The 10,958-nt window shown below is 37.5% G+C and overlaps 1 non-coding gene across 1 annotated transcript; it reads right to left on the minus strand.

Moving 5' to 3' along the window:
• Nucleotides 1-6,987: 6,987 nt before the first annotated feature.
• On the minus strand, nt 6,988-7,091 carry LOC112301027 (U6 spliceosomal RNA). Its single transcript, XR_002974449.1, has one exon. It is a non-coding gene; the product is annotated as a U6 spliceosomal RNA (small nuclear RNA).
• Nucleotides 7,092-10,958: the final 3,867 nt, after the last annotated feature.

Raw genomic sequence — 10,958 nt, forward strand, 5'->3', positions numbered from 1 at the left:
ATTTGTATTAAAATGTTTTCATTTTCTTCTAGGTTGAGAATGCTGAATGGCAGTCTCTATAGTGGTGATACCTTAGATATATTAATACAAGAGGTTCGTCACTTCCTCTTAGCAGCTCCACTCTATCCCCGCTCTTCCCTCACACTCTGTATCTTGTACTCAACTCCTACTTTAGCACTGGAGTTGGAGAAATTGAATATAAGAATACCTGGCAGCTACACAGGTAGAGAGGTGGGATGGAGGTTGCCCTAAAAGAGAAATTGTATACATTGGGGAGTTTTGCTCATGGTGCACCCTCCTGGAAGCAAACCCTACTTACAAAAGGAACTCTCCCAAGTTCTTCAGGCCCTTCTTAGTAATCCAGTGGTTTTTCTCATCTGGAGCTACACCGGTATTTAAGAAAGAACATTAACCCCGTATTCCTGTATAAAAGCTTTGGGGTTTTCTTTCTCCCAAAGCAGTTACCTGGCTGCGTTGGAATAATAATGGAATACTGTGTTTTTACTCCGTGAGCATAAATAGAATATGGTCTTAAAACTTAATTTTTTTAAAGATTGTTTTTATTTTTAGAGAGAGGGAAGGGCGGGAGAAAGAGAGGGAGAGAAACATCAATGTGTGGTTGCCTCTTGTGCACCCCTCACTGGGGACCCGGCCTGCAACACAAACATGTGCCTTGACTGGGAATTGAACCAGCAACCCTTTGGTTCACAGGCTGGCACTCAATCCACTGAGCCACACCAGCCAGGACTTGAGCCTTTATTTTTAAAGACAATTCAGACTTTCTTACCAGGAGTGGCAAATATTAAAGGACCTAGGAAATATTAAAAAAATGTGTAAATAATCTTTACTTATTTTAAATTATGAGTCATCTATCCTCCTAAGTATTTACACAGTGACTTATTCTCATCTTTTCCCTTACATGCAGCCAAATGAAACACAAATACATTTAACAAGTGAATCATTGCTGATTTATAAAACATGAATTTTGCCTGTAAAATTTAAGTCATCTAGATGGAGAAGGGCTCCATCTCTAAAAAATCTACGTTGGTGAGTATCAGTTAATGCACACAAAAACACACAATTTAGAAATAAATGGAGCTCTTCATTTTCTTTCTTGGCCAGCTTCATCATTTAAGCCTGTAACTCTTTTCCCCCTTCACCCTAGTGGAACATTGGGAGGAACAGCAAGGCCTTTTCGTGGTGACCTAGAGTTCTTTTCTCTGTCATAGACTGAACACCTCTTCATTTTGTTCTCTCTCTTTCTTCCATCCCAGGCCGAGAACTGAAAGTATAAAGTGTGTTACAAATTTTCTTTCTATTTGAAAGCAGATTGAATTGGTGGCTCTAAAAATTCTGAAACAGAGATGATTCTGAGATGAACTAAGAAGTAAGATCTCTCCTCAGACTTGTGCTATTGTTGCTAAGATCAGAACCCTAAAGTGACCTGGTGGACAATGGCCAGAAGCCGAAGTCAGCATCTCTTTGACCCTGTGGCAGTTCTACCTTCCCAAATGCTATGCTTGTTTTTCCTTTTCTATAAAGTGTTTCTTTTTTTGTATAAATAATGATAGGATCTAGACAGTCATATTGTGTTATTTGTCTTGTTGCATTCAGCTAGAATCCTAGAGAAAACAAGCATCCCGCTGTGACAAAAGATAGGGAGTCACTTACAAACTGTGGGAACTGAGTAGCACAGACCTCCCTCCAGAGGTTAAAAAGGGACACGCTCAGGAGGAGCCAAGAACAATAACCATTCCCGTTCAGTAGCTGTAAACCCTTCTTTTCGGGGTCCCATGCCAAAAAATGGTTTCTGATAGATAACAGGACTCAGACAAGATTTGGGCATATGGAAATGTCATATGACTTCTAAAAAAATACCACGTGACTTCAGAAAATGTTACATGTAGGTGCTCAGGGGTGACTTGAAGGTTTCCTACCTGATCTGTCAAGGGTGGAAAAAAGGGCTATAATTTTCCTCACTTGGAGAAAGATGAAATTAAATCTTAACACTTAAGTGTTTAAGTTAAACACTTAAATTTAAATTTAAAAAAATCCACCTCTTAACTATAGAAGAGGTTCTTGGATTCATTTTAATTTCAATGTAATTATCTGTAAATTCTATTTCTAAGGTTGCTCCCAGATCCAGAATTCTTGGATTCTGAGTACAAGAAGCCAGATAATCTGAAATTGATCATGTTAATTTCCACAGTCTCTTTATTTTCCCTTAAACGTATGTGAATCACTTCTTTTCTCAGTAAAATACATTAAAGTTAGAATTACAGGCACTTTCCTCTGTCAGGATGGAAGTTGTCAGTATCTTCAGTGTGTGCAACACCCTCTAGTGGCTGAGGACAAGAAGCAATTCCCAGAAACCAACCTTACTGTCAATTCGTTTATCCAGGTGTTTTTCATCTTCATTTCTTTTTGTTTGCTTTGTGACTGTAACACTGTTGTTATTGATGGTACATAACTTTCTTGTATTTGGACCCAGGAAATGTCCCAATTCTATCCAAATATATGTCTGTTTCACTTTGAGAAAGTGAAAACAAAAACAAAACCCCACAAAGTTAGTTAATTTAACAATTAAATTAGAAAAATTTTTCATATGGATGAACTTCTTATTGAAATAATGCAATTTATTAATATCTAGAGGTTATTTTACATTGGTAAGTAATTCTTTTTAAAAAATATATTCATTTTGGTAAGATTTTTGGATATTCATTTCATACTTTCTTTATTCTGAAAACATGTTTTCAGAATAAAATTTTAATTTAGATAAAGAAGTGAAAAGCAGAAAAATTATAGAAAGAAATCAAAATTAAAAAAATAAAAATTAGTCTTAAATTTGAGGTTCTCAGAAGAACAGATGCAGATAGAAACAAATGAAGACAAAAGGAAAATCTGACTGATTCCAAACGTTAAATGTAGCTGAAGTGATGTTTATTACACCTCAAAGCGATCCGATTGGAGGGTAATGCATAAGGAAATAGGATGCACAAAATGGAAAAGAAGGAGGAAAAAATAATGCACACAAGAAGTTATGTAGATACTTAGAGAGATTTGAAATCATTTGTAATTTAAGATATCATACATGCACATATTAAAGTTATTTGTAATTTAATGTACTCTAAACACACACTCACTATGCACACACACCATAGGCAGATGCCCGTCACACAAATAAATAGTATATTCACATACCATACCAAACACACACAAAAATACCTCAACAACACACACACACACACACACTGAAAAGGAAAGGGAAGAAAACTACAGAATGAACCCTCGCAATTAGAGACTGAAGTTATCACCAATCTTCACTTCTTTGTAAATGTTTCAGTTCTCTCTCCCACTTCCTGCTAGAAACAATCCCACACAACTTCCTCAGCTGCGATATAAATAATTTTCTCCTCTTGGTACTGTGTTTGATTGGGATATGGCTCTGAACACTGCCTCACTTTGTGTTTATGTTTCATGCCTACTTGATAGTACTCTGAAGTCAGATGAGCCACAAAATTTCCTAGACATGAATAAGAACGCATAAAGCTTTGCATCCAGACTTTTCTCTCTGTGAAGTCATCTATAAGACATAACCCCCAAAGAAATACAGTAACATAGTTCACTCATTCTTTCACTTATTTGATTAATATTTATGAAGTATCTTCTTTATGCCAGGCATATTTCAAGGCACTTTGGAAACATCAATAAACAAATAGTTTTAAAAATCCTTGCCCTTACAGTTTGCAAGGTCTTATAGAGACAGATAATAACCATAGTAAGCAACTTTTATGTGTATTGGAAGGTAATAAATGCTATGTATTAAAGAAAAAAAGTAGAACAGGGTAAGGAAGATTAGGGGTTCTGGGGTGTGGGTGGGGCAGAGGGAGCTCGAGGGTCAATAGGTGATGTTTTATAGGATGATCAGGTTAGGCCTTGATGGGAGAGTGTCAACTGGGCAAAGACCCATGAGAGGTGAATGGTGGGTCTAGGGGAAATAGGTAGCCAACTCTCCCAAGCTAAGGGCTTGTAGGTGAAGACCATCTAAGAGGTCTGCATGCCGGGCGTAGAGTGAGCAAAGGTGAGAGTACCAGGAGACAAGATTGGGGGGAATGGAGGGCAGTGGGCCCTTGTGGGCCACAGAAAAGTCTGTAGCCTTTACTTAGTGAAATCGGGAGCCGTTGTGGAGTTTTGAATAATGAGTAACATATGGTCACTCTGGCAGCTGTGCTGAAATTAGAGTGGAAAAGTTTGGAAAGAAGGAAACCTGTTAGGAGGCTATTAAAACCATCCAGGAGAGATGATGGTAACTTAGATCACAGAGTGGAAGGCCTGAAAGAAGTCGAAGGGAATCAGCCTAATATGTTAAAATCCCAAAGAATAACCATGATAAAACAAATCACCACATCAAAAATATTCCAACTTGGTTCAGAAAAATAAATTCCACCTGAATTCTGATTGTCTTTTATTTTGGTAATTTTATGCCCATCACATTCTGACACTGCTTCTTAATATTACCTTCATAGCACTAACACTCTCTTTCAACTCTTTACATATTTCTGTTGCTGCTATTAATTTAATGGAGGGTAAGATTTAAGAAGATGGACAAGAAAGAAAACCTTCAGATTCAGAGGGTTTGGGAAAAAGAATTTGTTTAGAATGAAAATGACTCTCATATAGCACAGTGCTTAACATGTAGTTGGTGTCTTCACATGTTTCCTGTAGCTGATATTGTTTAAGAAAAAGAATAAAGAGCAGACAAATTTTTTTTTATGTTCGTGGGAAAGGAGAGTAAGGAGCTAGGCAGGGCTAGCAACAACTTGCTACTGAGTGAATGCCTGCAACAGAGAAAAGAAAGAGTGTTGGAGAAAGGTCTCTTTCTTTTTTTCCCCCTTAATTGCTCTTAATCACAGATTTTGTTTGTTTGAAAAGTAAAACTGAAAGTTTTGGGGGTTTTTTAGTTACTTTATTGTTGTTCAATTACAGTTGTCTGCATTTTCTCCCCACCACTCCCTCCCACACCAGCCAAACCCACTTCCCTCCCTTGTTTCCAACCTCCCCCTTGGTTTTGTCCACATGTCCTTTATAGTAGTTCCTGAAAACTCTACCCCCACCCCACCCTCCTCCCCTCTGGCTATTGTTAGATTGTTCTTAATTTCAATGTCTCTGGCTATATTTTGTTTGCTTTTTTCTTTTGTTGATTAGGTTCCAGTTAAAGGTGAGATCATATGGTATTTGTCCCTCACCGTCTGGCTTATTTCACTTAGCATAATGCTCTCCAGTTGCATCCATGCTGTCACAAAGGGTAGGAGTTCCATGGATGGAACTTCCCAGTTCCATCCATGCTGTCCTTCTTTCTCTCTGCTGTGTAGAATTCCACTGTGCAAATGTACCATAGTTTTTTTATACACTCATTTGCTGATGGTCACTTAGGTTGCTTCCAGCACTGGGCTATTGTAAATTGTGCTGCTATGAACATTGGGGTGCATAGGTTCTTTTGGATTGGTGATTCAGGGCTTTTAGGGTATAATCCCAGCAGTGGAATTGCTGGGCCAAAAGGCAGTTCCATTTTTATTTCCTGAGGAAATTCCATACTGTTTTCCACAGTGGCTGCACCACTAACAGTGCACTAGGGTTCCCTTTTCTCTGCATCCTCTCCAACACTTGTTGTTGATTTGTTTATGATAGCCATTCTGACCAGTATGAGGTGGCATCTTATTGTGGTTTTAATTTGCATCTCTCTGATGGCTAGTGATGCTGAGCATCTTTTCATATGTCTCTGGGCCCTCCGTTTGTCCTGTTGGAGAAGTGTCTGTTCAAGTCTTTTGCCCATCTTTTAATTGGGTTTTTGGCTTCCTGGTGTAGAGTCGTGGGAGTTCTTTATATATTTTGGAGATCAAACCCTTGTCTGAGGTATCATTGGCAATATGTTTTCCCATACAGCTGGTTTTCTTTTCATTTTAATGCTGTTTTCTTTAGCCATGCAGAAGCTTTTAATTTGATGACGTCCCATTTATTTATTCTTTCCTTTATGTCCCGTGCTTTAGGGTATGTGTCTGTGAGGATGTTGCTGCGTGGAATGTCTGAGATTTTCCTGCCGATGTTTTCCTCTAAGGCTTTTACAGTATCCTAACTTATATTTAAGTCTTTTATCCACCTTGAACTTATTTTTGTGTATGATGTAAGTTGGTGATCGAGTTTCATTTTTTTTGCACGTAGCTGTCCAGATCTCCCAACACCATTTGTTGAAGATGCTATTTTTACTCCGTTTTATGCTTCTTCCCCCTTTGTCACATACTAATTGACCATAGAGACTTGAGTTTATTTCTGGGCTCTCTGTTCTGTTCCATTGGTCTATGTGCCTGTTTTTATGTCAGTACCAGGCTGTTTTGATTACAGTGGCCTTGTAATACAGTTTGATATCAGGTATTGTGATCCTTCCTGCTTTGTTCTTCTTTCTCAAAATTGCTGCAACTATTCGGGGTCGTTTATGGTTCCATATAAATTTCTGAAATGTTTGTTCTATATCTGTGAAATATGTCATGCGTACTTTAATAGGGATTTTATTGAATCTATAAATCGCTTTGGGTAGTATGGCCATTTTGATGATGTTAATTGTTCTAATCCATGAGCATGGTACATGCTTCCATTTGTTTGTGTCTTCCTTAATTTCTTTCTTCAGTGTTGTGTAGTTTTCTGAGTACAGGTCTTTCACCTCCTTGGTTAGTTTTATTCCTAGGTACTTTATTTTTCTTGTTGCTATATCAAATGGGATTTTTTTTCCTGATTTCTGTTTCTGATATTTCATTGTTGGTGTACAAAAATGCCTCTGATTTCTGAGTATCGACTTTGTATCCTGCTGTTTTGCCAAATTCATTTATTAGGTCAAGTAGTTTTTTGGTGGAGTCTATAGGATTATCTATGTACATTATCATGTCATCCGCAAACAATGACAGTTTTACTTCTTCCTTTCCAATTTGGATGCCTAAGAATATGGAATGCTTCATGAATTTGTGTGTCATCCTTGCGTGGGGGCCATGCTAATCTCTGTATTGTTCCAATTTTAGTGTACGTGCTGCCAAAGCGAGCAGAAACTAAAAGTTTTGGAATGTAGAAAATGTAGTCAGATGAATCTGTGGTATCACAAAAAGTTAAGATACCAATCTATGGTATTTATAGACTAACTAGTTTATTGTGCAGGCAGTATTTTATTGGTACCAGTAGTTTTGACCAAGATAGATGAATTTTTGCTTTGTTTGTTTTGTTTTGTTTTGTAAGTTGGATATGCAGGATAAAAGAAGACACTAACATTCTCTTTAAAGTCTAACATATTCCAGGCACTTTACTACATTTTTATTACTTTTGTCTAATAATATCTGATTGTTGCTTATTCCTTTTTTGTAAACTGTAAATTATTATGATACTTGTTTTATAAATGAAGATGTTAGGTTTAGAGTGGAAGCTTGGCTCCTCTGACCCCCACAACAATTCTCTGATATGGGGTATCTTTTTAGAAAAGATTTGCCAGCAACAGTCAATCTCATTGAAGTCAAAACCTTTCCTGTGAGATCAAAGGTAACAAAAGAGAGATATAAGGAGAGGAAAGCAGAGAGAGGAGGGTAGGTAGTAGCAGAAGGAAGTCAGGGAAAGAAATGGGCCAGGGAGTAAGAAATGCAGGAGATATTTGAAAGAAAACAAGGTCAAATACTTCGAAACATCTTTATTACTTTTGAGGAATGTGGGTTGATTTATTTGATTTAAAGCCTGGAGTCCAGGAAGAGAAAACTGGGACAGGCTGAGAAAATTTTTGTGTACAGAAAAATGACATATTAATGCTCCTATAAATTAAATGGAACAGGGTAAAATTTTCCAAGCACTATTTGTGTAAGGTTTTTTTCTGGACAAACAGAACATTCAGTGCAAACAGTGCATATTGACACTGTTTTCATACTTTAAACATATTTCAAGCTGAAGGAGAAGATTCCCTACTTACTTGTGGAATTAGGTGTCATTAAAAGTGTCTGGAAATTGTGGGGAACCAGAGCTATAGTGTCTTCCCTTTCTCCTGAGACAGTGAAAGTATTTCCTGAAAAATATATCCCATGTAAATCTGGCTGTGATCCCACACTAAGCACGTGCCATTAAATGTTTCCTAAGCACATGGCCAGTCCTGGCTGATTTCCACACATGCATCCATTTATGGCTGCAAGACATTTGAGACAAAGACAGGAGTATGACATCTCTTGGACCTCAACAGAGGACTAATCATAAAGCAGTTCATTTTTGTAAGAATCTCAAGATGATATGAGTCAATGCTTTTCTTTTAGATTTCAGAAAACTAAGGCCAGAGGAGAAGTTACTTATCCAGTGCTATTAAGATGATGGATGGAACTGTTAAGATCAGAGTCCAAGTCTCTAGATCAATCCTCTTCCCACTACATCTTACACTTTCAAAAACAACCAACCAACCAACTGAACAAACATCCCACTGACCCACTCCACTAATTTGTCAATAGAGAAATACAATAATACATGATTTTCTGTCTTACATATTGCTGAACAATATATTGCACTACAAAGGCATTGATAAATATTTGGTAATGTAATGACTTGAAACCTCTGGATGTAGAATCCAGTGGGGGTTGTGAAGGTGAGACAAACTCCCAGTCTCACAGGAGAGTTCTTTGGAAAGTGGTGCTAGAGCAGAGCAAGTGAGCAGTGTTGTTCCCTCTCTGACCACCCCCCCACCCCAGGCAGTGCCACAACACAGCAAGAGGGTGGCCCTGTCCTGGTGAATACCTAAGGCTCTGCCCCTTACAACATAACAGGCACGCCAAGACAAAGAAATATGGCCCCAATGAAAGAACAGATCAAAACTCCTGAAAAAGAGCTAAGCAATGAGGAGATAGACAACCTATCAGATGTAGAGTTCAAAACACTGGTAATCAGGATATTCACAGAATTGATTGAGCTCAGTCACAAAATGAAAGAAGAAATGAAGGCTATACAAAGTGAAATAAAGCAAAATATACAGGGAACCAACATGAAAGGAAGGAAACTGAGACTCAAATCAATGATTTGGAACAAAAGGAAGAAGTAAGCACCCAACTGGAACAGAATGAAGAAACAAGAATTCAAAAAATGAGGAGAGGCTTAGGAACTTCTGGGACAACTTTATTTGAACAAATAATGAAGGAAAACTACCCCAATCTGGCAAAAGAAATGGATTTCCAGGAAGTTCAGGAAGTCCAGGAAACCCAGAGAGTCCCAAAGAAACTGGACCCAAGAAGGAACACAACAAGGCACATCATAATTACATTACCCAAGATTAAAGAGAAGGAGAGAATCTTAAAAACAGCAAGAGAAAATGAGACAGTTACCTACAAAGGAGTTCCCATTAGACTATCAGCTGATTTCTCAAAAGAAACCTTACCGGCAAGAAGGGGATGGAAAGTATTCCAAGTCATGAAAGGCAAAAACCTACATCCAAGATTACTGTATCCAGCAAAGCTATCATGTAGAATGGAAAGGCAGATAAAGTGTTTCCCAGACAATGTAAAGTTAAAGGAGTTCATCATTACTAAGCCCTTATTATATGAAATGTTAAAGGGACTAATCTAAGAAATAGAAGAAGATCAAAAACTATAAACAGTAAAATGACAACAAACTCACAACTATCAACAACTGAACCTAAAAACCAAAAACAAAACTAAGCAAACAACTAGAAGAGGAACAGATTCACAGAAATGGAGACCATGTGGAGGGTTATCAGTGGGGAGGGGGAGGGGGAGAATGGAGGGAAGATACAGGAAAGAAGAAGCATAATTGGTAGGCACAAAATAATGGGGAGGTTAAGAATAGTATAGGAAATAGAGAAGCCAAAGAGCTTATATGTATGACCCATGGACATGAACTAAGGGTTGGGGGGTGGGGGATAAACCTCTGGAAGGTGAGAGGGTCCGGGGAGGAGGGGGGATAAAGGGGAGAAAAAAGCTGGAACAACTGTAATAGTATAATCAATAAAATATACTTAAAAAATTAACAGTCTTTTTTCTGATTGAAAAATAAAACAAAACAGTTACATGATTTTATGTAGAGTTTTGTCATGTTTAAAAATAGAAAAGGTCAATAACTTCATAACTGGCCAGCCTAAAAGTGTGATTGAAGTGGGAAATATACTAAAATAAGGAAGTTTACTGAGTAATGAGTTACAATTACAGTAGACCCTTGAACAACTGGGATTTGAATTGTGCGGGTCAACTTATATGCTTATTTTTTTTCATTTTGTAAACAGAGTAAATTATGGCATTGATAAATACAGTACAGAACTATAAGTTACTTTCTCTTCCTTATGATTTTCTTAATAACATTTTCTTTTCTCTATCTTACTTTATTGTAAGAATACAGTAGATAACACATATAACAGAGCAGATATTTGTTAATTGACTGTTTATGTTATCAGTAAAACTTTCAGTCAACAGTGGGTTATTCGTAGTTGAGTTTTAAGGGAGTCAAAAGTTATATGTAGATTTCTGACTGTTATGGGGATCGGTATCCCTAATATCCACTTGTTCAAGGCTCAACTGTATTTGTTTCCACATGACTTCTGGTGTTGCTTCTTATAGGGTTTTGGGTAAGTGTTTTATCCTCTTGGAACTTGTTTTCTCAATTAAAAAAAAAAAAAAAACAACCCGGTAATAATACCTACTCTGTCCAAGATTCTGGTTTTTTGTAAGGCTCAGAGATTTTTTTCTTTTTGGTAAAAACAACAACAAAACACCTATATACCTAAAAGGGTTTATTATCATAGAGTAAAAGATTTGGAGACTTGGGTTCCAGGCTTGCCCTCATCACAGACTTTCTAAAATGCAATCCTATCACATCTCTAGGTACCAGTTTCTTTATTTGGAAGATGAGGCATTTATAATGGGCTGTAGCCCTGGAATTTCTCTGACCCT

This window comes from Desmodus rotundus, chromosome 2, assembly GCF_022682495.2.
Source record: "Desmodus rotundus isolate HL8 chromosome 2, HLdesRot8A.1, whole genome shotgun sequence".
Taxonomy (NCBI): Eukaryota; Metazoa; Chordata; class Mammalia; order Chiroptera; family Phyllostomidae; genus Desmodus; species Desmodus rotundus.